The 24,749-nt window shown below is 54.5% G+C and overlaps 1 pseudogene; it reads right to left on the bottom strand.

Annotated features, from left to right (window-relative positions):
• Positions 1-23,477: 23,477 nt before the first annotated feature.
• LOC144929234 (olfactory receptor 14A16-like) lies at positions 23,478-24,382 on the bottom strand (annotated as a pseudogene).
• Positions 24,383-24,749: the final 367 nt, after the last annotated feature.

Genomic DNA, 24,749 nt, shown 5'->3' with positions numbered 1-24,749 from the left:
CCCTGCCTGCCGCCTCGTCATCTCGCCCCCCCCCCGCCTCCGCCACCATCACCAGCGGCCGGGGCCCTTTCCCCACCTTGACCAGGAAGCACGGCATCCGTTGCCTCCTGGTGCCCGCCTCACCCCACGTGGAGACATATGTGCAGGCGTTGCCGAAGGTGGTAGGACCCACGGCTATTGTGGCGGCCTCCAAGATGTATGGGAAGGTCGTTTTTTTCTTAGCCTCGGAGGATGCCGCCCAGGAGGCGGTGGAGAGGGGCCTGACGGTGGGGGGGGTGTTTGTCCCCCTAGAACCGTTAGAAGACCTGGGCGTTCGCCTCGTCCTTACCTCCGTTCCTCCCTTCTTACCCAATGCTGCCCTGTTACCCGCTCTTTCCACCCTGGGGAAACTTGTCTCTGTCATCAGCCCTCTCCCGTTGGGCTGCAAGGACCCCACCCTCCGTCACATTTTTTCATTCCGCCGGCAATTGCAGCTTCTACCGGCAGCAGGGGCGCGTGACAAAGAGGCGCTCGAGGGGTCTTTTCTAGTCCCCTACCAGGGAGCCCGCTATCGAGTCTTTTACTCTACCGGAGAGGCCCGGTGCTACCTCTGCCGTTCAGCGGGGCATGTCCGCAGAGACTGCCCTTTGGCCCGGGGGGGAGGGGCACCCGAAACCCCTGAGACCCGGCAGGACATCGGCTCCGTCGCTGCCGACGCCCCTGGCTGCCCGGCACCTGAAACCAACCCTCCTCCTACTCGATCCATCGCTGCTCCCGTCCAGGCCCAAGAAATACCTTCCCTACAACGCCCGGGTGAGCAAGGGATTTCCACCGTTGCTAGTACCAATCCAACAGAGCCCATGGAGGAGGGTGTGGCAAGGATATTACCGGGTATAGGAGAGGGCCCTCCCCAAGCAGAAACCCCCGCCCCTCATGTTGCCTCACCGCTACCTCCCCGAACCGCTAAACCATCGCCTCCGCCCCCCGACACGACCCCTGCTAACCAGCCCCCAGGTGACGCTATGGAGGGCTGGACCCTAGTCCAGGGGAAGTGAGGCAAGCGGAAGGCTCGAGCTCCGCTGCATCCATCCGACGCGGAAGCCCCCCGGAAGACCAGGAAAGGAGGCACTGCTATCGAGCCTCCCGCCACGGCCACGAGAGAGATCCATCCGCTGGTGTCGGGAGGGGAAGATGGACTGGCATTGGAGGGCAGAATCCCCCCTCCATGGGAGACCCTCCCCTCCGAGACTTCTGAGGACGCCCCTTCTGCCTGGACACTACCCGAACCCCCCGCGGACCCCGAGGTGACCGTTGAGGCAGGCCCTAGAGGAGAGGCCCCCGGGGTGGCAGGAGTTGGCCTCTCCCCGGTGTACGCGGAGATTGAGGCCCTAGATTTGACCCCGGTCACCCAGGGAGGGGATGATCTGCTGCCTGCTGGCCTCGAGCTGGGCAACCTTACCCCAGCCTCCCTTTCCCCATGCTCCCTCTCCCTAATTGCCTTCCCGGGTGAGCACCCTGCAGAAGGTGGTCCACCACCTGATGCCATGGCCGCTAAGACCACCATGGAGCCAGCACCTAGCATTATTGGGAGCCCCCTCCCTTACCCCTTAACCCGTGACTCTGCTCAGGAGGCACTTTCCTTTAGCTGCTTGCCTCCTGAACCCCAGAGCCTTACCCCTGCCCCTGCCCAAGTCCCCTCCTCCTGCAATGTTAATGCCGCCCCTGGGGTTATTTCCTTTCCGCCTTTTGCAGATTCCCCCCAGGGAGCAGTCTTTGCACTTTCTAGCCGCGACCCATTAGGAGTGGCAATTTTTCCCCTGCCATCCCCCTCCACCCCGAGGCGTGAAATGAATTTAATAACCCCAGCCTGTCAGATGCCCCGTCGGTGGTCCGCACCCTGTCTACCTGCCTTAGCGGACCACGAGGCTGTATTAAGAGGCCCATCAGGGAATACCTCGGGAATTGAAACCCCACCCCCCCATGAGCTGCGGCATGCGCTACGGAAGTTCCTAGAGCACACCCATGGCGCCCGCGATAGGGCACAGCTGGCTCTTCAGCTATGGGGGGACTTTGATCAAATCCTCCAGGCCACAAGGGCCCTTATAAAGGAGGGCAGGGGGCAAGGAAGGTGCGGTGCTGCGGCCTACGAGCGAGCCCGCAGCTTCTGACGCGATCTACTCACCCACGGGATGGGTCACGGGTTGCTGCGCAACCTGCCGGGGGCCCTGAACACCCCCGCCAATACGAGGCCCCCAACCCCCCAGCCCTCCGCATGACGCCTCTTATTATTGCGACCCTGAATACCAGGGGCTGTAGGATGGCTCTCCGCAGGTCCCAGGTGCTCTCTTACCTTTGGGAAGGGAGGTACTCTGTAGTTTTCCTGCAGGAGACCCATACGGACCCGGCCGCCGAGGACAGGTGGTGGCTGGAGTGGGGGGACGGGGTATACTTTAGCCACTTCGCGACCTGGCAAGCTGGAGTGTTCTCCCCCAACCTACGGCCCGAGGTGCTAGGGATCAATGAGGCCGTGCCGGGCCACCTGCTGCACCTTCGAGTCCGTATGGAGGGGCTCGTGGTTAATCTTGTTAACATCTATGCCCCGCAAATGAGCTCCAGGCGGCCACAATTTTATCAGCAGGTGTCCGACTTTCTCGGCACCCTGGATTCGCACGAGTGCCTGGTCCTGGGAGGGGACTTTAACATTACCCTCGAGGAACGGGACCGCTCAGGGGCCGAACCGAGTCCGGCCGCTGCGAATATTCTCCAAGGGATAGTTGACCATCACTCCCTAGTGGACGTCTGGCGTGACCATCACCCAGATGACACCTCCACGTTCACCTTTGTCCGGGTGGAGGCCCATCGGTCACACCACTCTCGGTTGGACCGTATTTACTTATCCCGTTTCCATCTTTCCCAGGCCCACTCCTCCGCCATTCGGCCGGCCCCATTCTCCGATCATCATTTAGTCACCGTAACGGTCTCCCTCCGTGCAGAGAGACCGGGGCCGGCCTATTGGCACTTTAATAACAGCCTGTTGGAGGATGAGAGCTTTGTGACGTCCTTCCGGGAGTTTTGACTGGCCTGGCGAGAGCAGTGGCGTGCCTTTCCCTCGGTGCGGCGATGGTGGGATCTCGGGAAGGTGCGCGCCAAGCTCTTCTGCCGTGACTACACTCGGGGCACCAGCCAACGGCGAAATGCAGCGATAGAGCAGTTGGAACGGGAGGTCTTACGGATGGAGAGGCGCCTGGCCGCCAATCCCGAGGACCCGTCCCTCTGCGGAGCGTGCTGGGAGAAGCGGGAGGAGCTCCGGGCCCTTGAGGACCACCGGGCCCAAGGTGCCTTCGTTCGGTCCCGCATCCGCTCCTTCAGGAGATGGACCGCGGCTCCCGCTTCTTCTATGCCCTGGAGAAAACGAGGGGGGCCAAGAAACACGTCACCTGCCTTCTTGCGGAAGACGGCACCCCCCTCACGGATCCGGAGGAGATGTGTGGGAGGGCCCGTGACTTCTACACAAGCCTTTTCTCCCCGGACCCGACCGATCCTGGCGCTTGCAGGGTGCTCTGGGAGGAACTCCCCACGGTCAGCGTGGGCGACCGAGACCGACTAGAGCTGCCTCTCACCCTGGCCGAGTTCTCGGAAGCCCTCCGTCGCATGCCCACCAATAAATCTCCGGGCATGGACGGGCTGACCGTGGAGTTTTACCGCGCGTTCTGGGACATTCTCGGCCCAGACCTAGTCACCGTCTGGTCCTCCCTCTCTCGTGCAGGCGAGCGGTGCTCGCTTTGCTGCCGAAGAAGGGGGACCTCCGTGACCTACGAAACTGGCGTCCCATCTCACTCCTTAGCACGGATTACAAAATCGTAGCGAAAGCAATCTCGCTGCGGCTAGGGTCCGTGATGGCGGACGTAATCCACCCAGACCAGACCTATACTGTCCCGGGTCGCAGCATTTTTGACAACCTCTTTCTAGTCCGAGACCTTTTGGAACTCGGGCGGAGAGATGGTCTATCGTTCGCCCTCCTGTCTCTTGATCAGGAGAAGGCGTTCGACAGAGTAGACCATGGGTACCTCCTGAGCACTCTGCAGGCGTTTGGATTCGGACCTCAGTTTGTGAGTTTTCTCCGAGTGCTGTATGCCTCCGCGGAGTGTTTGGTTAGACTCAACTGGACCCTGACTGAACCGGTCAGCTTCGGGCGAGGAGTGCGGCAGGGGTGCCCCCTCTCGGGCCAGTTGAACGCTCTGGCGATCGAGCCTTTCCTCTGTCTCCTCCGCAGGAGGATGACAGGGTTGGTGCTGCGGGAGCCGGAGCTGAGGCTGGTCCTGTCGGCGTACGCCGATGACGTGCTGTTAGCCGACGGCCAAGGATGTTTGGTGAGGTGCCAGCTATGCCCGTTTATACCATCCGTGACTTTAACCGCTAGGATGCACTGTCCCTTCGCGGCGGGCAGCCCGGGCTAGGCTGACGGATGCCCCAAGGTCCTAACCACCCGTGACTTTAACTGCTAGAGCTCAGAGCTCCTTCGCAGCGGGCAGTCAATACTGACTGACAGGTGCCCCAAAGGCAGCACTAAGAGCCTCTCCACACCCGTGACTTTAACTGCTAGAGCTCAGAGCTCCTTCGCAGCGGGCAGTCAATACTGACTGACAGGTGCCCCAATGGCAGCACTAAGAGCCTCTCCACACCCGTGACTTTAACTGCTAGAGCTCAGAGCTCCTTCGCAGCGGGCAGCCAGGATTGACTGACAGGTGCCCCAAGAGTTTGCCCCATGGAGGCGGCACAACTCAACACTAGGCTCTTAGTACTCTCACCTAATGGCCAGGCTTTAGAGCCAAAACGGCTGAGGTTCTTTAATTGTGTTGGCTGCTTTACAGTAAACCAGAGAAGACAAGTCAGGCTTATGCATAAATGGTTACCAAAATTTATTAAGCTAGATTCTAATCATGTGGTTACAAAATTGCTAGTGCCTACTTATTTAAATGTAGAGATGTTACACACACAAACAAGTTACAAAACTGAAGCCACAATCCCAAAGAAAGAAAACAAAGTATAGAGCTCTATTTCAAAATATGTGTACACTAAAGATAGGAGATCAGGTGTGGGTGCTTCTTACCCTCCTTGCATCTCTCGATTCCAGCGGTGCCAAGCCAGGATCGGTCACTCAATTCCGTGGAAAGACGAATAAGGGACAAGGCGTAGGGACCCTCTTAGCTGCAGAAGCCTTGGGAGGCTGTCACTTATCTGACCAGCAGATAGATAGTGAAAAGCACTCAAAAATCATGGTGCTGTAGGTCCCCTACTTATACCTCTGTACTCCTTTATTCTCTTTCTCCTTTCTTATGCCAAATTGAGGCTGGTCTGTCGGGGTGACGCCAGCTTTCGCAAGAGTAGTTTACACTTGCAAGGGAGAGAAACAATAAGTTTCGACTACTGGACATTTCTTTTATCAGGGTAAATATTTTCCCACCTAGGATGTTGGTGTGTGTGCATCACGCTATTTAGTAGGGGCTAAGAGCCATGTCTGTCACAGGGCCTCTGCCTGCTGTGAGCTTAATCCTTGTATCTGTTCCCAGAGGCACATTGTAGCAGCACACCTGTGCTTTCACAGCTTCAAAGGCTGTGCTGGAATATATGTTAAGTGCCCTGTTCCTGCTTCCTCCTGTGTTTCCAGCAATGCTGGTCTGAGAGGGGGGGCGGCTGGCTGTCTGGCTACATTCCACCCCCTGGTGCACCACACTACATCCCAGATTGCAAGGTGGCGGTGATGCCAGCACCTCTTGCCCTCCTTGGGGAAATCTAGAAATACCCAACAACCAAATTAGAGGATGAGGGTTCGCGGAATTGGGTAGGATCCCTTTTTAGCTCTAGGTATCTGATTTGCGTGGAGGAAAGAGCAGTTTGAATCAAACGCTTCATAATACATAAAGTTACACAAAAAACAATTACAATAATTAAAATGGTTAAAACAGTATTCACAACCGAATGTAAAAATGGGGAGAGGGAAAATCCCAAGTGTTGAGCTAACCATTGCATCCATGAGGTTTGTCCATTCTCAGCCACTGCATGTAGTGGTACCAATTCAATTCCCAGTCCATTGGTTGAATCCAGCAAGGTGCACATCCAGCAATTTGTAGCACCAGCAGCTGAGGCGATGGTTTGGATTGCTCCCCGAAGAGGATGTTCTGGTATTGCCAAGGTGACTGGAGCCAACAGAAGGATCATGAGGGCTTGCAGGAACATATCTCTGGTGGGTCGTGTTCTAGCTAAAAAACTTATTTTAAAACCAAAAGCAAAAATTACACCTGCTATTATAAGTAATGGCAAATATATCAACAGTCCATAGTAGTCTCTAGTGATCAAACAGGTCTGCTGCATGGTCCATTTTGCTGACAGGTTAGCTGGCAGGTTGCTCGGAACCATGGGACCATTCCTGCAATAAATCACATGGTCAGCCGGTCTTGGATGCGATCCAAGCCTCTGTAATGGTTATTAGCCTTTTATCAGCATTTAAGGCACTCCATACACCTTTCTCTTTATAGACGTGCAAAATGCAGGTAAAGGTTCCCAGGGCTGGGTGTTTAATCACAACAGTATCTCCGGGAGCATACTTGGAACTGTGCAGTGCTGTTCTGGCAGGGGAGATAGCTTTCCCTGTAGGGAAGAATCCCCTGCTGACTGGACTGCCTGTAGGAGTCTGTCTGTTGTTTAATCTCTGCACCACTTCGTCCAGTCTGTCTCCCCATGTGCCATCAGTAGGCTTCAAGTGATTCTTTAGCAACCCATTCCAGCGCTCGACCATGCCATTAGATTGAGGTCGATATGGAAGGTGGAAGGTCCATTGGACTCCATGGTTAAGGGTCCATTCCCTTACAAGTTTATTCTTAAAATGCGAACCATTATCTGATTGGATTTCTTGAGGCATTGGGACAATTGCTGTTAAGCGGTTTAGTCCCATAACTGTGGACAACCCTGTTGCCAATCGGGTTGGATATGCAAAACCAATCCCTGAAACAATTTCTACTCCAGTCAAGATGTATTTCCACCTCTGCCTTGTAGTGAGCAGTGGTCCGACATAGTCGACCTGCCAGGTTGCCCATAGTGTTTTTCCATCTCTTAGCCTGGCAAACCTTTGTCCTTCTGCTATATGTTTTCTAGTCTCAGCACAAATAGTGCAGGCTTGCACCAGGTCTCTAGCCTGTCTGTGGGTGATAGGCCACCCCCTGATATGTGCTTGCCGCACTAACTCATCACTTCCTGTGTGTCCTAAATTATCATGTAACCATGAATATAAGCGTTCCCATTCTACTTGTGTGGTAAAGAGCTGGGCAGCTGCATCGGCTAAATTGTTTAACTGTGCAGCTGGGGTATTATTCCTCTGATGAGCTGAGACATGTCCTATAGACAGGGATTGTTGCAGGGCATGCTGATATAACCACTTCCAGTATTCCAGTCCCCAGACTGGTTTACCTCCTATTTCCCAGTGGTTATTTTTCCAGTTAGTGATCCACTGAGTGGCACCTGCCCATACCGCATAGGAGTCCGTATATACTGCGGTGGCTCCTGCTTCACAGGCCAGTTTAATTGCAGCCAATTCTGCAAGTTGTGCTGACCCATCAATTTCAGCAGTTAGGGGTGCTGCAGAGGTGTCTGCAGGCACTGCTGCAGCTTTTCCCTTCCACTTTCCTTTTACCAGCCTGGCACTGCCATCAGTGAACCATACTCCCTCAGGCTTAGAAGGATCAAATGGGGCAGCATCCTTAATGGGAGACTGCTGTGGAGGCAGGCGGTATTCATCAGGCATTCCTACTTTCCATAGGGATTCCTGAACCATAGTGGGGTTTTGTGCAGTGTCTGCACTCCTTACCCTGTGGTGTATGTAAAGTGCCCATCTTTGGATAGTCATCTTTTGTGCTACACCAGGTGGTAACTCTTTCCCTTCCAATATAGGTTTAATGATTGGAAGAGGAGTGTGAATTGTGATGTCCTTATCCTGAGTTAATTCCTCAGTTTCTCTCAAGGCTGTGTAAGCCGCCAGAAGCACCTTCTCATAAGGCGTGTAGTTAGCCTGTGACCCTTGCCATGACTTGGAACCAAACTGAATTGGTCGTCTGGGAGCAGTGTCACTTTCTTGCCAGAGAGCATAAGACATTCCAGTGGCTCCCACAGTTAGGTACAAATGGAATGGGGCTTCAGGATGTATGGGACCCAGAGCCTGATAGGTGTGTATCTCCCCTATCAGTTGCCTGAGGGCTTCCTCATGGGCAGGAGCCCATTCCCAGGCAGCACTTTTCTTTAACAAATTGTACAATGGTCTGGCTATAATGGCAAAGCCAGGTACATGTTTTCTCCAAAACCCCAGGGTTCCCAAAATCTGTCTCAATTGATCTTTACTTTCAGGGGAGGGTGCCTGATTTAGCTCTTGCACAGTGTCATTAGGCACAGACCTCCTACCTCCCATCCATACAGTACCTAAGAATTTTATCTCTTGGGAGGGACCTTGGCATTTCTCAGCTGGTAACTCTAAATTAAGGGCTTCTAGTGCTCCTTTGATTTGATTCATAGCCTCCTGTACCTCTTCTGAGGTTTTCCCACCTATTAAGATGTCATCAATGTTTTGCACAGTTTGTACATTGTGTGGCAGTATAAGGTCATCTAGGACCTTTGCCAGTGCCCCATGGCAAATAGTGGGTGAGTGTTTAAACCCTTGTGGCATTCGGGTAAAAGTGTATTGTACACCTTTCCAAGTAAAAGCAAATCTTTCCTGGTCAGCTGGTTGCAAAGGGACCATGAAGAACATGTCCTTTACATCTAATACTGCTAGCCAGGGTTTATCCCAGGTTTGTATGGTGTTTACAATATCTGTTATGCTAGGGACTGCTGCAGTTAATGGTCCAGTGTTACTGTTTAGCTTCCTATAATCTATAGTGAGTCTTCATTTGCCATTTGGTTTCTTGATGGGCCACACAGGAGAATTAAAGCGAGAGTGGGTACGAATTAAAATTCCTCGCTGTTCCAAATCTTTGATCAGGTCAGTAACAGGGCTTATGGCCTCAGCTGGGACATTATACTGCTTTGTGTTTGTTACTGTTGAGGGCGGGAGAGCAGGCACGCTGCTAAGTAAGTTTACAGAATAGTGGGGAGGGCTTTCCTCTTCCAGGTGGGTGGCATGAGGAACAGAACTGACTCCAAAAGCCCATCTTTCCCCATTAATCCTTCCCTTCTTTCCTCTTAAAACGTCCATGCCCAGTATGTTGGCATTGCCCAAAATCACCTCATATTTTCGGGGCTGATGGTGGGGTTGCAAGGGGATATCCAGTTTTATCTTAACTAATGGGTAAGTTATGGTACTGCCATTTACCCCTGTAACAAGTACCTGCTTTCGGCCAGTAGGTGGCGAGCCCTGAAAACTTTCTCGCTTAATCATGGACCTTTGAGCCCCTGTGTCCATTAAGAAAGGAATAATGTGTTTGTCATTTACAGTTACATGTATCCGGGGGTCTTTTGCTGTTGTTTTCTCCTCTTTGGATTTAAGCTGGTTTATTAGGAGAGGAGATTGACCCCCGCAAGCTAGTTTCCCTGCTCTGGTAACTCTTGCAGTTGCTGCAGCAATGGAGTATACCGGGTGTTTGCAGGTGGGGAAAGAGGAGAGAGCTGCAGAGGTGCACTGGGAGTAGCATGAGTTGTCTCCCAGTCAGCTCTTTTAAAGGTGGTTAATAATTTTAGCCGCTCTGTGGGCAGTCCATTTATCACATCTCTGGGATAACCTAAAGCCAGACATTGTCTCCACAACTTGGCTCTAAGCTCCTTTTCCTCTTGGGTTGGCTCTCGCTTGTTTTTATGTCCTTTAGATGGTGCCCCTTTGTTTCCCTGAAGGGAACGCATCTTAGTTTTGCCTGTCAGTGCTCTGATGTCTCCGAATTCTCTAAAGTATGACACCAGATGGTTTAGCAGTGCCCGAAAGGTACTGTTATGTGCTGCAGCTTCTGATCTAAGGGACAGTGCCATAGCCCTGTGGTTACTCGGAACTCCCTTAAGCAGGGGTCTGAGATCATCTACATCTACCTGACCCTCCCATGGGCTTTCGTAGGCTAACTCTTGAGGGTTTTGGCCAAGCATGCTAATGACAGCCACAGTTAATAGAGCTGTTTTTACCTCATCTATGTTGGTCCAGTGCATTACTGTGGGTTCATCTCGGTCTGCTGGGTAAATACCTCTTGCCCATCGACAAGCCAGAGACCAAAGTGTTTTAGGGGTGTTCCCCTCTGAGTGTTCCAGGAATATTCCTGCACCTAAGTTAAGGCGCTCAGTTTCCTGGGCTGTCAGGTGTATATATCCACCCCCAGTGTCCCAGAGGTGGACCAGCCACTCTATTATACCTTCCTCAGGCTTTTTAGCAAAATCTCCCTGGATTGTTTTTAACTCCATGGGAGTATATTGGCGGGTGGTAATTTTGGTAAAGTGTGTTGGAGCTTTACTCCCTTTTCCCTTTTTACCTCCCTTCTTTGTTTTTGAAGAGGTGGATGGATAATTGTCATCCCCTTCTTCATCCAGCTCTGCCCCACTCAAGTTTTCCTCATGTTCTTCTGATTTGTGATGTGTGATAGCTGGTCTTAATTTTACAGAGGGACCTTCCTCCTCAGAGGAGGGGGACTCATTTGCTGAATCCCAAATGTCTCCATCCCATTCCTCAGGGTCTAGCCAGAGAGCAGTCTCAACTTTAGCCCGGTTGATTCTGCGTGTTTTAGTCTCCAGCTTTTCCCTTTGTTCTATCCCTTCTTTCTCAATTAAGGGAAGTAATCTTTTCTGAAGATGTTCCATATCCCTATTCAGTGTTCTTACTCTGGTATCTAAATTCTGGCATTCCTGGCGCAGTGTGTCCCTTTCCTGTTGTAGCCTATTAAATTCTATTGCCAGACCATGATAATCCTTACAGGCAGCTTGCCAAACGTTAGTAAGCAGCCATATACAAGCACCTTTTCCTTTCCCTTTCTTCATCTTGCAGGCAGTTCTCCAGTTACAGAAATGCTGCCAGATCTCTGCTGGTTTTCCCCAATATTTCTCCAGCAGTTCTTTGCTCCACAGAGGATTTCCCCATCCCTCTTGGGTCAAACTTTTCTCTAGCTCAGAGAATTCTGTGGTCTTTATCATGACTGGTTTCATTGTGTTACTGTAGTGCAGCCTATATCACAATCCTGTTCGTGACGCCAATTTCTGTTAGCCGACGGCCAAGGATGTTTGGTGAGGTGCCAGCTATGCCCGTTTATACCATCCGTGACTTTAACCGCTAGGATGCACTGTCCCTTCGCGGCGGGCAGCCCGGGCTAGGCTGACGGATGCCCCAAGGTCCTAACCACCCGTGACTTTAACTGCTAGAGCTCAGAGCTCCTTCGCAGCGGGCAGTCAATACTGACTGACAGGTGCCCCAAAGGCAGCACTAAGAGCCTCTCCACACCCGTGACTTTAACTGCTAGAGCTCAGAGCTCCTTCGCAGCGGGCAGTCAATACTGACTGACAGGTGCCCCAATGGCAGCACTAAGAGCCTCTCCACACCCGTGACTTTAACTGCTAGAGCTCAGAGCTCCTTCGCAGCGGGCAGCCAGGATTGACTGACAGGTGCCCCAAGAGTTTGCCCCATGGAGGCGGCACAACTCAACACTAGGCTCTTAGTACTCTCACCTAATGGCCAGGCTTTAGAGCCAAAACGGCTGAGGTTCTTTAATTGTGTTGGCTGCTTTACAGTAAACCAGAGAAGACAAGTCAGGCTTATGCATAAATGGTTACCAAAATTTATTAAGCTAGATTCTAATCATGTGGTTACAAAATTGCTAGTGCCTACTTATTTAAATGTAGAGATGTTACACACACAAACAAGTTACAAAACTGAAGCCACAATCCCAAAGAAAGAAAACAAAGTATAGAGCTCTATTTCAAAATATGTGTACACTAAAGATAGGAGATCAGGTGTGGGTGCTTCTTACCCTCCTTGCATCTCTCGATTCCAGCGGTGCCAAGCCAGGATCGGTCACTCAATTCCGTGGAAAGACGAATAAGGGACAAGGCGTAGGGACCCTCTTAGCTGCAGAAGCCTTGGGAGGCTGTCACTTATCTGACCAGCAGATAGATAGTGAAAAGCACTCAAAAATCATGGTGCTGTAGGTCCCCTACTTATACCTCTGTACTCCTTTATTCTCTTTCTCCTTTTTTATGCCAAATTGAGGCTGGTCTGTCGGGGTGACGCCAGCTTTCGCAAGAGTAGTTTACACTTGCAAGGGAGAGAAACAATAAGTTTCGACTACTGGACATTTCTTTTATCAGGGTAAATATTTTCCCACCTAGGATGTTGGTGTGTGTGCATCACGCTATTTAGTAGGGGCTAAGAGCCATGTCTGTCACAGGGCCTCTGCCTGCTGTGAGCTTAATCCTTGTATCTGTTCCCAGAGGCACATTGTAGCAGCACACCTGTGCTTTCACAGCTTCAAAGGCTGTGCTGGAATATATGTTAAGTGCCCTGTTCCTGCTTCCTCCTGTGTTTCCAGCAATGCTGGTCTGAGAGGGGGGGGGGGCTGGCTGTCTGGCTACACGTGCTCCTCGTGGTCCAGGACCCGGGCAACTTGGCACGAGTGGAGGCATGCCAGGCCATCTATTCGGCAGCCTCCTCCGCCCAAGTCAACTGGGTCAAGAGCTCTGGCTTGGCGGTGGGGGACTGGCGGCAGGTGGGCTCCCTCCCACCCGCACTTCAGACCATCGGGTGGAGTGCGGGTCCATTGCTCTATCTCGGCGTTTACCTTTCCGCCACGCACCCTTCCCCGCCGGAGAACTGGAAAAATTTAGAGGGCGGGCTGATAGAGCGGATCCGGAGATGGACGAGGCTACTCCGATGTCTCTCCCTCCGAGGGAGAGCACTGGTGCTTAACCAACTAGTCCTGTCCATGCTCTGGTACCGGCTCAACACCCTGGCCCTGGCCCCGGGTTTCCTGACCCACCTCCGGAGATTGATTCTAGAGTTCTCCTGGTCAGGAATGCCCTGGGCCCCTGTTGGAGTTCTTCATCTACCCCTGAAGGAAGGAGGGCAGGGCCTGAAGTGTCTGTACACTCAGGTCCGCGTTTTCCACCTCCAGGCCCTGCAGAGACTCTTTTATAGTGCACGTAGTTCGGCGTGGAGCATACTGGCGCACGCCTTCCTGTGCCGCTTCCAAGGGCTTCGATACGACCGGCAGCTCTTTTATCTTTCTCCGAGGGGTTTTCCGCGAGATCTCTCCGGGCTGCCGGTCTTCTACCAGGACCTCCTCCGGACCTGGAAACTGTTTCTAACAACCAGGTCTGTGGCAGCCACCGTGGGAGCAGACCTCTTCACGGAGCCCCTGCTACACAACCCCCAGCTCCATGTGCAGGTGGCGGAGTCCCGCTCGGTGCGCCAGAGGTTAGTCCAGGCGGAAGTCACGAGGGTCGGAGACCTCCTGGACTATGACCGGAGAGACTGGCTGGATCCCCTGACACTCGCTTGGCTCATGGGGCTCTCCAGCCTCCCTACCCCCCGGCGCGTACTTCAGGAGGTGAAGGCCGCCTTGACCCCCGCTGCTCGGGCTTATGTTAGCCGAGCCTTGTGCGAGGGCGCACCCCGCCCATCCCTTACCCCAAGCCCACCGGACCTTTCCATCGGGCCCCTACCCCATAGATCCCAACAAACTCCTCACCCTTTCACTGCAAGCCGGCTGCACGAACTGCAGCCGGTTAGCTTTCAAATTGCACCACGGAAATACTTATATACACTTACACTTCACACCCTTCACGCCCACACCCTGGTGTCCCTCCCCGATACAAAGTGGGGGGACCTCCTGCCACCTTTGGAGGGTGAGCAACCTAGGTGGGCCAGCCTGTATTCCACCTTGGTCCCAAGGCCCGTCGGGGACATCAGTTGGCGGCTCCTTCACGGAGCTGTGAGCACGGGCGTGTTTCTGACACGGTTTACCCCCATCCCGGACACTTGTCCTTTCTGTAATGTGAGGGAAACCCTGGCGCACGTATATTTAGAGTGTGCCAGATTGCAGCCCCTTTTCCGGCTCCTCACAAATATTCTATTACGCTTCTGGCTTCATTTCTCCCCTCACCTTTTTATCTATACACTTCCCATCCGTGGCCCCACAAAGTCGCAGGATCTTCTGGTCAACCTCCTCCTAGCCTTGGCTAAAACAGCCATTTATAAAACCAGAGAGAGGAGGTTGGCCCGTGAAACTTCCTGCGATTGTGGGGCCTTTTTCCGATCCTCAGTACATTCACATATCCGGGTGGAGTTCCTCTGGGCGGCATCCACCGTCTCCCTTGATGCCTTCGAGGAGCGGTGGGCGCTGTCTGCGGTTCTCTGCTCGGTGACCCCGTCCGGTTCCCTCCGTCTGACCCTTTGATTGAGGGGAAGAGCGAGAGACGCCAGCCCCAGCCGTTGCCGCTGTGGATACCATCATTCCTGTCATCTAGGAGGGGTCCTATAATACATGGGTGTCTACCTCCCCCCCGAAACCGCCCACCCCGCAGCTGTGCCCATCTTACCGGGCACTCTCAGGAAAGGGAGGATCGGTGACACTGGGCGCAGCACTAGGTAACTCGAGGAGGTGGAAGACCACAAGTGTCGAGGAAGCCGCCCCGCTCTAGGCCACCAGGTAACTCAGGAGGGTGGAAGACCACGAGTGTCGAGGAAGCCCCCCCGCTCTGGGCCCAGGCTAGCCTGAACACTTCTCCCTCCTGAAAGCTGCTGTGTTATACCTTCTCTTTGCGTTGTTTTGTTGCATAGTTGTTTTGTTTCCTTTGGTAATTCTGTAAGCGTTACCAATAAACTTTCTTTCTGTTTCAAAAAAAAAATAAAAAGCCTTCCCTGTTGGGAAACGGAACGTCCTTTGCTTGCTCCTCAGCTATCTGCTTTCTATTCTTTCCTAAAGCCCCCTGGCCCGGATTTTTCTTACTTTTTGCACCTGCCTTAGTCCCCCCCCCGCCGACCGGGCCAGATGCTTTTTTTTGTTTTTTTTTTATTCTTTGTTTTTTTTCCCGTCTACGTGCTTCGGCCCTTAGCTCGCCAGCACCCACCCACCCCCCCACCTGCTTTCGGGCGCAGCTATTTGCCTCAGCTGAGCCCCCGGTGGAGGGGGGGGAAGATTGCCGATTTTGCTCGCCGGAGGGGGGAGTGGAAACCCCCAGACCCAGCCGTTTTGCCAGCAGCTCGGACTTTACAACATTCTCAGCATGCCGGAAGCCTTGGAACACAGCCAACACAGCCGGAGAAGAAGATTTCAGCAGACAGGAGAAATAATCCAGGAGAGCTATAAATCTTCGTGAAGGGGGCCGTAGGACTGAGTAATTTTCTGAATTATACTCTCGTGGGGGGGAGTTTGACTGTGGTTACTTGTGTTAATGGCGGCACAGGAGGTGTGGCGTGGAGACTCCCACCCCCGATCCATCGGTGCCCCTACCCCCGCATCCTTATTACAACTGTCACGGCCCCCCCGCCATCTGTCCCTGCTGGCAACCTGCCATCTCCCTTCCGATCCAGCTGTTCACTTTGAACTTTGCCTTCCGGACCGGACATAACAGCCGACCAACCGAGACTTTTTGGACAAACGTGTGTGGGTCTGCACACACCCCCTGGATTGCTTATCCCACAGCTTGCCCCTATTACCGGACCCCGATTTTGTTTCTTCCCCCCCTCCCAGTCCAACCCCCTCAGCATTCCCCCGCTCCCCGCCTGCAGCCTAGCGGGGAGGAGTGGTTTTTTTCCTGTCCCCCTCCCCCCTTCTCCTTCCGGTGTCTCCCTGTCTCTCCCTGCTCACAATGGCGGGGAACGAGAGGGGTGAGACTGCTTCAACAAAATTAGTTGTCCGTCCCCCACCACCATCCCTGCCCGACCCCCAAGGTCCCCCCGCTACCACTATTGTCAAGATACTTGCCACCCCCCCCCCGCAGCAGGAGGAAGGGCCCCACTAAAACCACCAGACCCTCCATGGCAGGGGCCACCCCCACTGCTGCGGCCCCGCCACCAACCACGGCGTTCTCCCCCGCTGCTCCCTCCACCAGCTCTGTGGATGTCCCTCCCTCAGCCCCCAGGATGTATGCCCAGGCGGCGGCAGTCCCCCGCCTGCCGCCTCATCATCTCTCCCGCCCACCGCCTCCACCACCATCAACAGCGGCCAGGGCCCCTTTCCCACCATGACAAGGAAGCACGGAGTCCGATGCCTCCTGGTGCCCACCTTGCCCCACGTGGAAACCTATGTGCGGGCGTTGGTGAGGGTGGCGGGGCCCTCGGCCATTGTGGCGGCCTCCAAAATGTACAGGAAAGTTTTCTTCTTAGCATCGGAGGCTGCCACCCAGGAAGCGGTGGAGAGGGGCCTGGCGGTGGGGTGGGGTGGTCCCCCTAGAGCCGCTAGAGGACCTGGACATCCGCCTGGTCCTGACCTCTGTCCCTCCTTTTCTCCCCAGTGCTGCCCTGTTACCCACCCTTTCCACCCTGGGGAAACCAGTTTCTGTCATCAGCCCTCTCCCATTGGGCTGCAAGGACCCCACCCTCCGTCACATCTTTTCCTTCTGCCGGCAAGTGCAGCTTCTACTGCCGTCGGCGGTGCATGACGGAGAGGCGCTCGAGGGGTCCTTCCTAGTCCCCTGCCAGGGGCCCATTACCAAGTGTATTTCTCCATGGGGGAAGCCCGATGCTACCTCTGCCAGGCGTCAGGACATGTCCGGAGGGACTGCCCCTTAGTCCGGCAAGGAGGGGCACCTGGGATCCCCAAGACCCAGCAGGACATCAGCCCTGTCATTGCCAACACCCCTGGCCGCCCGATACCTGAATTCGCCCCCCTACAATTCAGACCACCATTTCTCCCGCTCAGGCCCAAGGGGCACCTCCCCTACAATGCCCAGACGAATGGGAGAACCCTGCCCTCACTGCTGACAATCTGGCGGGGCCTATGGAGGAGGGTGTGGCAGAGATACCACCAGGCATGGGAGAGAGCCTGCCCCAGGGAGAATCCTCCCTCCCTTATGCTGCCCCCCATCCTCCCCCCAAGCCCCTGAGCCATCACCTTTACCCCCTGATATGACCCCTGCTAACCAGCCCCCAGATGATGCCAGCGAGGGCTGGGCCCTAGTCCAGGGGAAGTGAGGCAAGCGGAAAGCTCGAGCTCCGCCTCATCTACCTGAGGCGGAGGCCCCCCGGAAGACCAGGAAGGGGGGTACTGATGCCGAATCTTCTGCTTTGCCCACGAGTGTGTCCCATCCACCGGTGTCAGCCGGGAAAGACGTGGTAGCACTGGAAGGTAGTGTCTCCCCTCCACAGGAGACCCTCCCCTCCGAGACCCTCGAGGAAGCCCTTTCTGTCCTGACACTGCCCGAAGCCCCCGTGAACCCCGAGGCAACCTTTGTGGCAGGTGCCAGCGGGGAGAACCCCGGGGAGACAAAAAGTGTCTTCTCCTCCATGTTCAAGGAGCTTGAGGCCCTAGATCTGACCCCGGTCGCCCAGTGGGAGGATGACCTTTTGCCAGCAAACCTCGATTTGGGCGACCTCACTCCACCCCTCTTTTCCCCATGCTCCCTCCCCCTAACTGCTGCTTCCGCTCCCACCTCCAAGGAGCCCCTGGACTCCTCCATCGACCTGGCTGCTGATGGCACCCCGCTGACAACCACCGAGCCTGCTCAGGTGACAGCTGGCGCCAAGTGACTGGGACACGAGCCGCCAGGGGCACCCCCCCTTTGGTGCGGAGCAATTGATTTCCTTCCCAGGCGGGGGCCCGACAGAAGATAATCCACCTCCTGATGCTGTAGCTGCTAAATCCACCATGGAGCCCACACCCGGTATTACTGAGAGCTCCCTTCCCACCCCCTTAACCCTCGAGCCTGATCGGGAGGCGCCACCATCCAGCTGCTTGCCTCGCCAAACCCAGAACCTCGCCTCTGCCCCTGCCCCTGCCCCTACCCCTATCCAGTTTACCTCCTGCGATGTTATCGCTGCCCCCGGGGCTGTCTCCTTCCCTTTTCCAATTGATGACCCCAGGGAGCGGCTTTTGTGTTCTTCTGCCCCGACCCACTAGGGGCTGCTATTTTCCCTCCACCACCCCCTATCGTCCCAGGGCTTGAGGTGGGCCTAGAAGCTCCAGCCCATCAGGCACCCTGTTGGGGGTCCACACCCTGCTTGCCTGTTTTAGTGGGCCTACTGGCAGGGTCCGCGTCTTCCGTGACCAGTTACTCACCTACGGGATGGGTCAAGGACTGTTGCATGGCCCGCTTGGGGATGCGAGTGTCCCTGCCAGTGAGGATCCCCCCCCGGCCTTCCCCATGACACCTCTCACCCTCGCAACGTTGAACACCCGGGGTTGTAGGATGGCTCTCCGCAGGTCCCAGGTGCTCTCCTTCCTTCGGGAGGGAGGGTACTCCATGATTTTCCTGCAGGAGACCCATACTGATCTGACCGCCAAAGATAGTTGGCGGCTGGAGTGGGGGGACAGGGTCTACTTTAGCCATTCCACGATTCGGCAGGCTGGAGTGATGACCCTGTTCTCCCAGGACCTATGGCCCGAGGTGCTAGGGGTCACCGAGGCCGTGCAAGGTTGCATGCTGCACCTCCGGGTCCATATAGAGGGGCTCGTGATTAACCTCGTTAACGTCTATGCCCCGACATCGGGCCCGGAGCAGCTGCAATTCTATCAGCAGGCGTCCGCCTTCCTTGGCACCTTAGATTCTCATGAGTGCCTGGTCCTGGGAGGGGATTTTAATACCACCCTCGAGGAGCGAGACTGCTCAGGGACCAAGCAGAGCCCGGCCGCCGCGGACACCCTCCGGGAGATAGTTAAACATCACTCCCTAGTGGACATCTGACGTGACCATCACCCAGATGACACTTCCACATTCACCTTTGTCCGAGTGGAAGCCCATCGGTCGAGCCACTCCCAGTTGGACCGCATTTATTTATCACGCTTCCATCTCTCACGAGCCTACTCCTCCAGCATTTGGCTGGCCCCATTTTCTGACCATCAACTAGCCACTGTGACAGCCTCCCTCCGTGCAGAGAGGCCGGGGCCGGCCTATTGGCATTTTAACAACAGCCTGTTGGAGGATGAGGGCTTTGTGACGTCCTTCTGGGAATTCTGGCTGGCCTGGCGAGGGCACTGGCATGCCTTTCCCTCAGTGCGGCGATGGTGGGACCTGGGGAAGGTGCGCGCCCGGCTTTTCTGCCGCAGCTACACCCGGGGCACCAGTCGACGGAGAAATGCGGCGATAGAGCAGTTGGAACGGGAGGTCTTAGAGCTGGAGAAGCATTTGGCCACCAGCCCCAAAGCCCCGCTCCTCTGCGGAGCGTGCCAGGAGAAGCGGGAGGAGCGCCGGGCCCTCAAGGACCGTTGGGCCAGGGGCGCCTTTGTTCGATCCCGCATCCGCCTCCTTCGGGAGATGGATCACGGCTCCCGCTAAGAAACACGTCACCTGCCTCCTGGCAGAAGACAGCACCCCCCTCACGGAACTGGCGGAAATGTGCGGGAGGGCTCGAGCCTTCTACACAAGTTTTTTCTCCCCGGATCCGACCAACCCTAGCGCTTGCAGAGTGCATTGGGAGGAGCTCCCTACGGTCAGCGCTAGCGACCAAGACTGGCTAGAATTGCCTCTCACTCTGGCCAAGTTCTCGGAAGCCCTCCGTCGTATGCCCACTAATAAGTCTCCGGGCATAGACGGGCTGACCGTGGAGTTCTACCGCGTGTTTTGGGACGTCCTCGGCCCAGACCTAGTCACCGTCTGGGTTGAGTCTTTGCAGAGCGGGGTCCTCCCTCTTTCGTGCAGGCGAGCTGTGCTCGCCCTATTGCCGAAGAAGGGGGACCTCCGTGATTTACAAAATTGGTGTCCCATCTCGCTCCTCCGCACGGACTACAAAAAGGTAGCGAAAGCAATCTCGCTGCGGCTAGGGTCTGTGCTGGCGGACTTGATCCACCCAGACCAGACCTACACCGTCCTGTACCGCAGTATCTTTGATAACCTATTTATGGTTCGGGACCTTTTGGAACTCGGGCGTAGAGACGGTCTGTCATTCGCCTTCCTGTCCCTAGATCAGAAGAAGGCGTTCGATAGGGTGGACCATGGGTACCTCCTGAGCACTCTGCAGGCGTTTGGCTTCGGACCCCAGTTTGTGGGTTTTCTCCAGGTTCTGTACACTTCTGCAGAGTGTCTGGTTAAGCTCAACTGGACCCTGACCGAACAGGTCAGCTTTGGGCAAGAAGAATGGCAGGGGTGCCCCCTCTCGGGCCAACTGTAAGCTCTGGTGATCGAACCCTTCCTCTGTCTCCTCTGCAGGAGGTTGACAGGGTTGGTGCTGTGGGAGCCGGAGCTGCAGCTGGTCCTGTCGGCATACGCTGATGACGCGCTCCTCGTGATCCAGGACCCCGGCGACTTGGCGCAGGTGGAGGCTTGCCAGGCCATCTATTCGGCAGCCTCCTCCTCCCGAGTCAACTGGGTAAAGAGCTCTGGCTTGGCGGTAGGAGACTGGCGGCAGGCAAGCTCCCTCCCACCCACACTTGAGACCATCCAGTGGAGCACAGGTCCGCTGCTCTACCTCGGCATTTACCTTTCTGCCACGCATCCCTCTCCACCGGAAAACTGGGAAAATTTAGAGGGCGGGGTGATAGAGTGGCTCTGGAAATGGACGGGACTACTCCGATGTCTCTCCCTCCAAGGGAGAGCGCTGGTGCTTAATCAACTAGTCCTGTCCATGCTCTGGTACCGGCTCAACACCCTGGTCCCGGCCCCGGGTTTCCTGACCAACCTCCGAACATCGATTCTGGGGTTCTTTTGGTCAGGAACCACTGGGCCCCCTGTAGGGGTTCTTCATCTACCCCTGAAGGAAGGAGGACAGGGCCTGAAGTGTCTACACACTCAGGTCCATGTCTTCCGCCTCCAGGCCATAGAGAGGCTCCTCTATGGTGCAGGCAGTTCGGCGTGGAGCACACTGGCGCACGCCATCCTGCGCCGCATCTGAGGGCTCCGATATGACCAGCAGCTCTTTTATCTCCGTCCGGGAGGTCTTCCGCAAGACCTCTCCGGGCTGCCGGTCTTCTACCAGGACCTCCTCTGGACTTGGAAACTGTTTTTAACGACCAGGTCTGTGGCGACCGAGGGGGTAGATCTCCTCGCGGAGCCCCTGCTACACAACCCCCAGCTCCATGTGCAGGTGGCGGAGTCCCGCTCCGTGCGCCAGAGCTTGATCCTGGCAGAAGTCACGAGAGTCGGAGACCTCCTGGACTACGACCGAGGAGACTGGCTGGATCCCCTGACACTCGCCCAGCGCATGGGGCTCTCCAGACCTCGCACCCCCTGGTGCGTACTTCAGGAGGCGAAGGCCGCTTTGCCGCCCGCTGCTCGAGCTTACCTCGACCGGGTCCTGCTCAAGGGCATGCCCCACCCACCCTCTACCCCAGGCCCACCGGACCTTTTAATTGGACCCCTGCCCCGTGGACCCAATCGACCCCCTCACCCCTTCACTGCGAGCTCGCTGCATGAACTGCAGCTGGTACGCTTCCAAACCACGCCAAGGAAACATCTATACACGCTCATGCTCTACACCTTTCATGCCCTCACCCTAGTGTCCCACCCCGACACAAAGTAGCGAGACCTTCTGCCACCTTTGGAGGGTGAGCAGCCCTGGTGGGCCAGCCTACATTCCACCTTGGTTCCGAGGCCCGTCGGGGACATCAGTTGGCGGCTCCTTCATGGAGCTGTGAGCATGGGCACGTACTTGACGCGGTTCACCCCCGTCCCAGATACTTGTCCCTTTTGTGGTGTGAGGGAAACCCTGGAGCACGTATATTTGGAGTGCGCCAGGCTGCAGCCCCTGTTCCAGCTCCTCACAAATCTCCTATTACGTTTTTGGTTGCATTTTTCCCCTCACCTTTTTATTTATGCACTCCCCATCCGTGGCCTCACAAAGTCGCGGGATCTCCTAGTTAACCTCCTCCTGGCCCTGGCTAAAACGGCCATCTATAAAACCAGAGAGAGGAGGTTGGCCGATGGAGTTTCCTGTGACTGTGGGGCCATCTTCCGATCCTTGATACATTCACGTATCCGGGTGGAGTTCCTCTGGGCAGCGTCCACCGACTCCCTTGATGATTTTGAGGAGCGGTGGGCGCTGTCTGAGGTTCTCTGCTTGGTGTCCCCCTCCGGGTCCCTTTGTCTGACCCTTTGATTTGGGGGAGAGCGTAAGGGACCCCAGCCCCAGCCATTGCTGCTGCGGACACCACCACCTTAGAGGGGTCCTTTCACATGTGGGTGCACATGCCCCTTCCTCGCCCGGATTGTCCACCCCACAGCCTGCCCCTCTTGTTGGGTGCTTTCAGAGGAGGGAATTGTTGGTGACACTCGGGCGTGGCACCAGGTAACTCGAAGGGGTGGAAAACCACGAGATTCGATGAAGCCCCCTCGCTCTGGGTCACCAGGTAACTCGGAAGGGTGGAAGTCCACGAGAGTCGAGGAAGCTCCCCACTCTGGGCCCAGGCAAGCTTGAACACTTCCCTCCCCTGAAGCTAATGAGAAAACAATTGTGATTGGTTGCTGTGTTATACATTGCATACTCTGCTGTTTTTACTTTGTAAGTGTGTTATGCAAATAAAAATATCTTTTGCTTCAAAAAAAATCACTTTCCTCTAATCTATAAAACCAGAGCGAGGAGGTTGGCCGATGGAGTCTCCTGTGACTTTGGGGACTATTTCCGATCCTCCGTCCATTCATGTATCCAGGCAGAGTTCCTCTGGGTGGCATCCACTGACTCTCTTGATGCCTTTGAGGAGCAGTGGGCGCTGTCCGGGGTTCTCTGCTCAGTGTCCCCGTCCTGTTACCTTCGTTTGAACCTTTGACCACACTCCTGTCTCTGTTATTTCATTCGTTGTCCCCCAGATTTATTTGGTATCCAGGTCCTGTGGATCCCCCTCTTAGGCTGGGGGGTGGTTGGGCTTCGCCCGACCACTTCCCGGATCCCTATAGGATCACTTTCCTCTAATCTATAAAACTAGGGTGAGGAGATTGGCCGATGAAGTCTCCTGTGAATGTGGGGACTATTTCCGATCCTCTGTCCATTCACGTATCTGGGCAGAGTTCCTCTGGGCAGCGTCCACTGATTCTCTTGACGCCTTTGAGGAGCAGTGGGTACTGTCCGGGGTTCTCTGCTCGGTGTCCCCATCTGGTTCCTTTCGTTTGACCCTTTGACCACACTCCTGTCCCTGTTATTTCATTAGTTGTTCTCCGTAAAAGAAAAAGAAAAAAAATCACTTTCCTCTAGCCATCTGGCCTGACCCTGTCACAATAGATAGATAGATTAGATTAGATTCGTTCTGATCTTCTTTGCACTGGTATAATTCTACAGTAACTCCAATAACTTGAGTGATGTTGGTGTAGATTTCTACCACTACATAAACTGATTGCATGCTATGTTTTCATGGAAAAAATATTGTCATCAGTTGAATATATCTTTGTTGAAACACAGAGTGAAATCTTGGTCAAGGGAGAAAGACAGATGTTTTATTCCTGGAGAATAACCTCCACCCAGTTGCTTTACGCAGGGCACCTTTGATGTCTTTGTTCCTCATGCTATAGATTACCTTATTTATGATTGGAGGCACCACAGAATGAAGAACACCCACCACAAGATTCAGTCCCGATGCTGAGCTGGAGCAGGGTTTCAGGTAGGCAAAGGCAGCAAGGAAAAAGAAGGAGATGACAATGAGGTGAGGAAGGCAAGTGGGGATAGTGTTGTGCCGGCCCTCCTCAGAGTGGATTCTCAGCATCGTAGTGAAGAGCTGAACATACAACAAAATTATTAAAGCAAAGCAGATTAGGAATAGGCACGCACTAAAGAAAATAGCCCCAGTTTCACTGAGATACAAGTCAGAGCAGGTGAACTAGAGTACCTGGAGGATTTCACAGAAGAACGGATTCATGACATTACAGTGGCAGAAGGATAACCTGAAGGTGTTCCCGGTGTGCAGTGCAGAGTAAACAATGCCAGTAATCCAGGCTCTGGCTGCCGTTTGGACACAAACTCTCCTATACATCACTCTCTGGTAGCGCAGTAGTTGGCAGATAGAGACATAGTCATATGCCATGATGGCGAATAAGGAGAAGTCAAAGAGAAAGACTTGGGCAACACATCCAGAAAAGGAAATTAACCTGGTGTTCAGTAGAGAACTGACCATGGACTTGGGGACAGTGACAGAAATGGATCTGAGGTCTAGAACGGACAAATTCCCCACGAAAAGTACGTGGGGGTGTGAAGGCAGCAGTTGAGGGCTACAATGGTGATTACAAGAAGATTCCCTGTCAGGGATGTCAGATACATCACCAGAAACATGTCAAAGTGCAAAATCTGCAACTCAGAGAAACCCAAGAGTCGGAACTCAGTCATGGTGGTTCAGCTGAACATTTTCCTTCTCAGGACATCATGTGCTGCCTGTGGAGGGGAGGGCAGGGCAAAGGTCAGGATGGAGTAGTCGTCACCTCTAACAATCACACACCTAATCAGGTGCATTATCTCATGAGTGTAAATTGGTAGGCTCCTGTTGATAATCAATAATTGATCATTAATAATTTCAACAAGCAATGACTTGATAACCAAAAATTAGTAATCATTTCAACTCTGATTATATGCTTAACAAGAGGGCTTTTCTTGAGTCGAGATTAGTTTACTTGTAACAAACCTCGGAAAAGTCAAATTTGATTGGCTGTATTGATTAAAAGTTAGTAAGGATAAGGAGGATCCTGGGAACTACAGG

Source organism: Lepidochelys kempii, chromosome 13 (assembly GCF_965140285.1).
Source record: "Lepidochelys kempii isolate rLepKem1 chromosome 13, rLepKem1.hap1, whole genome shotgun sequence".
NCBI lineage: Eukaryota > Metazoa > Chordata > Testudines > Cheloniidae > Lepidochelys > Lepidochelys kempii.
This window is presented reverse-complemented; position numbering and strand designations above follow the sequence as displayed.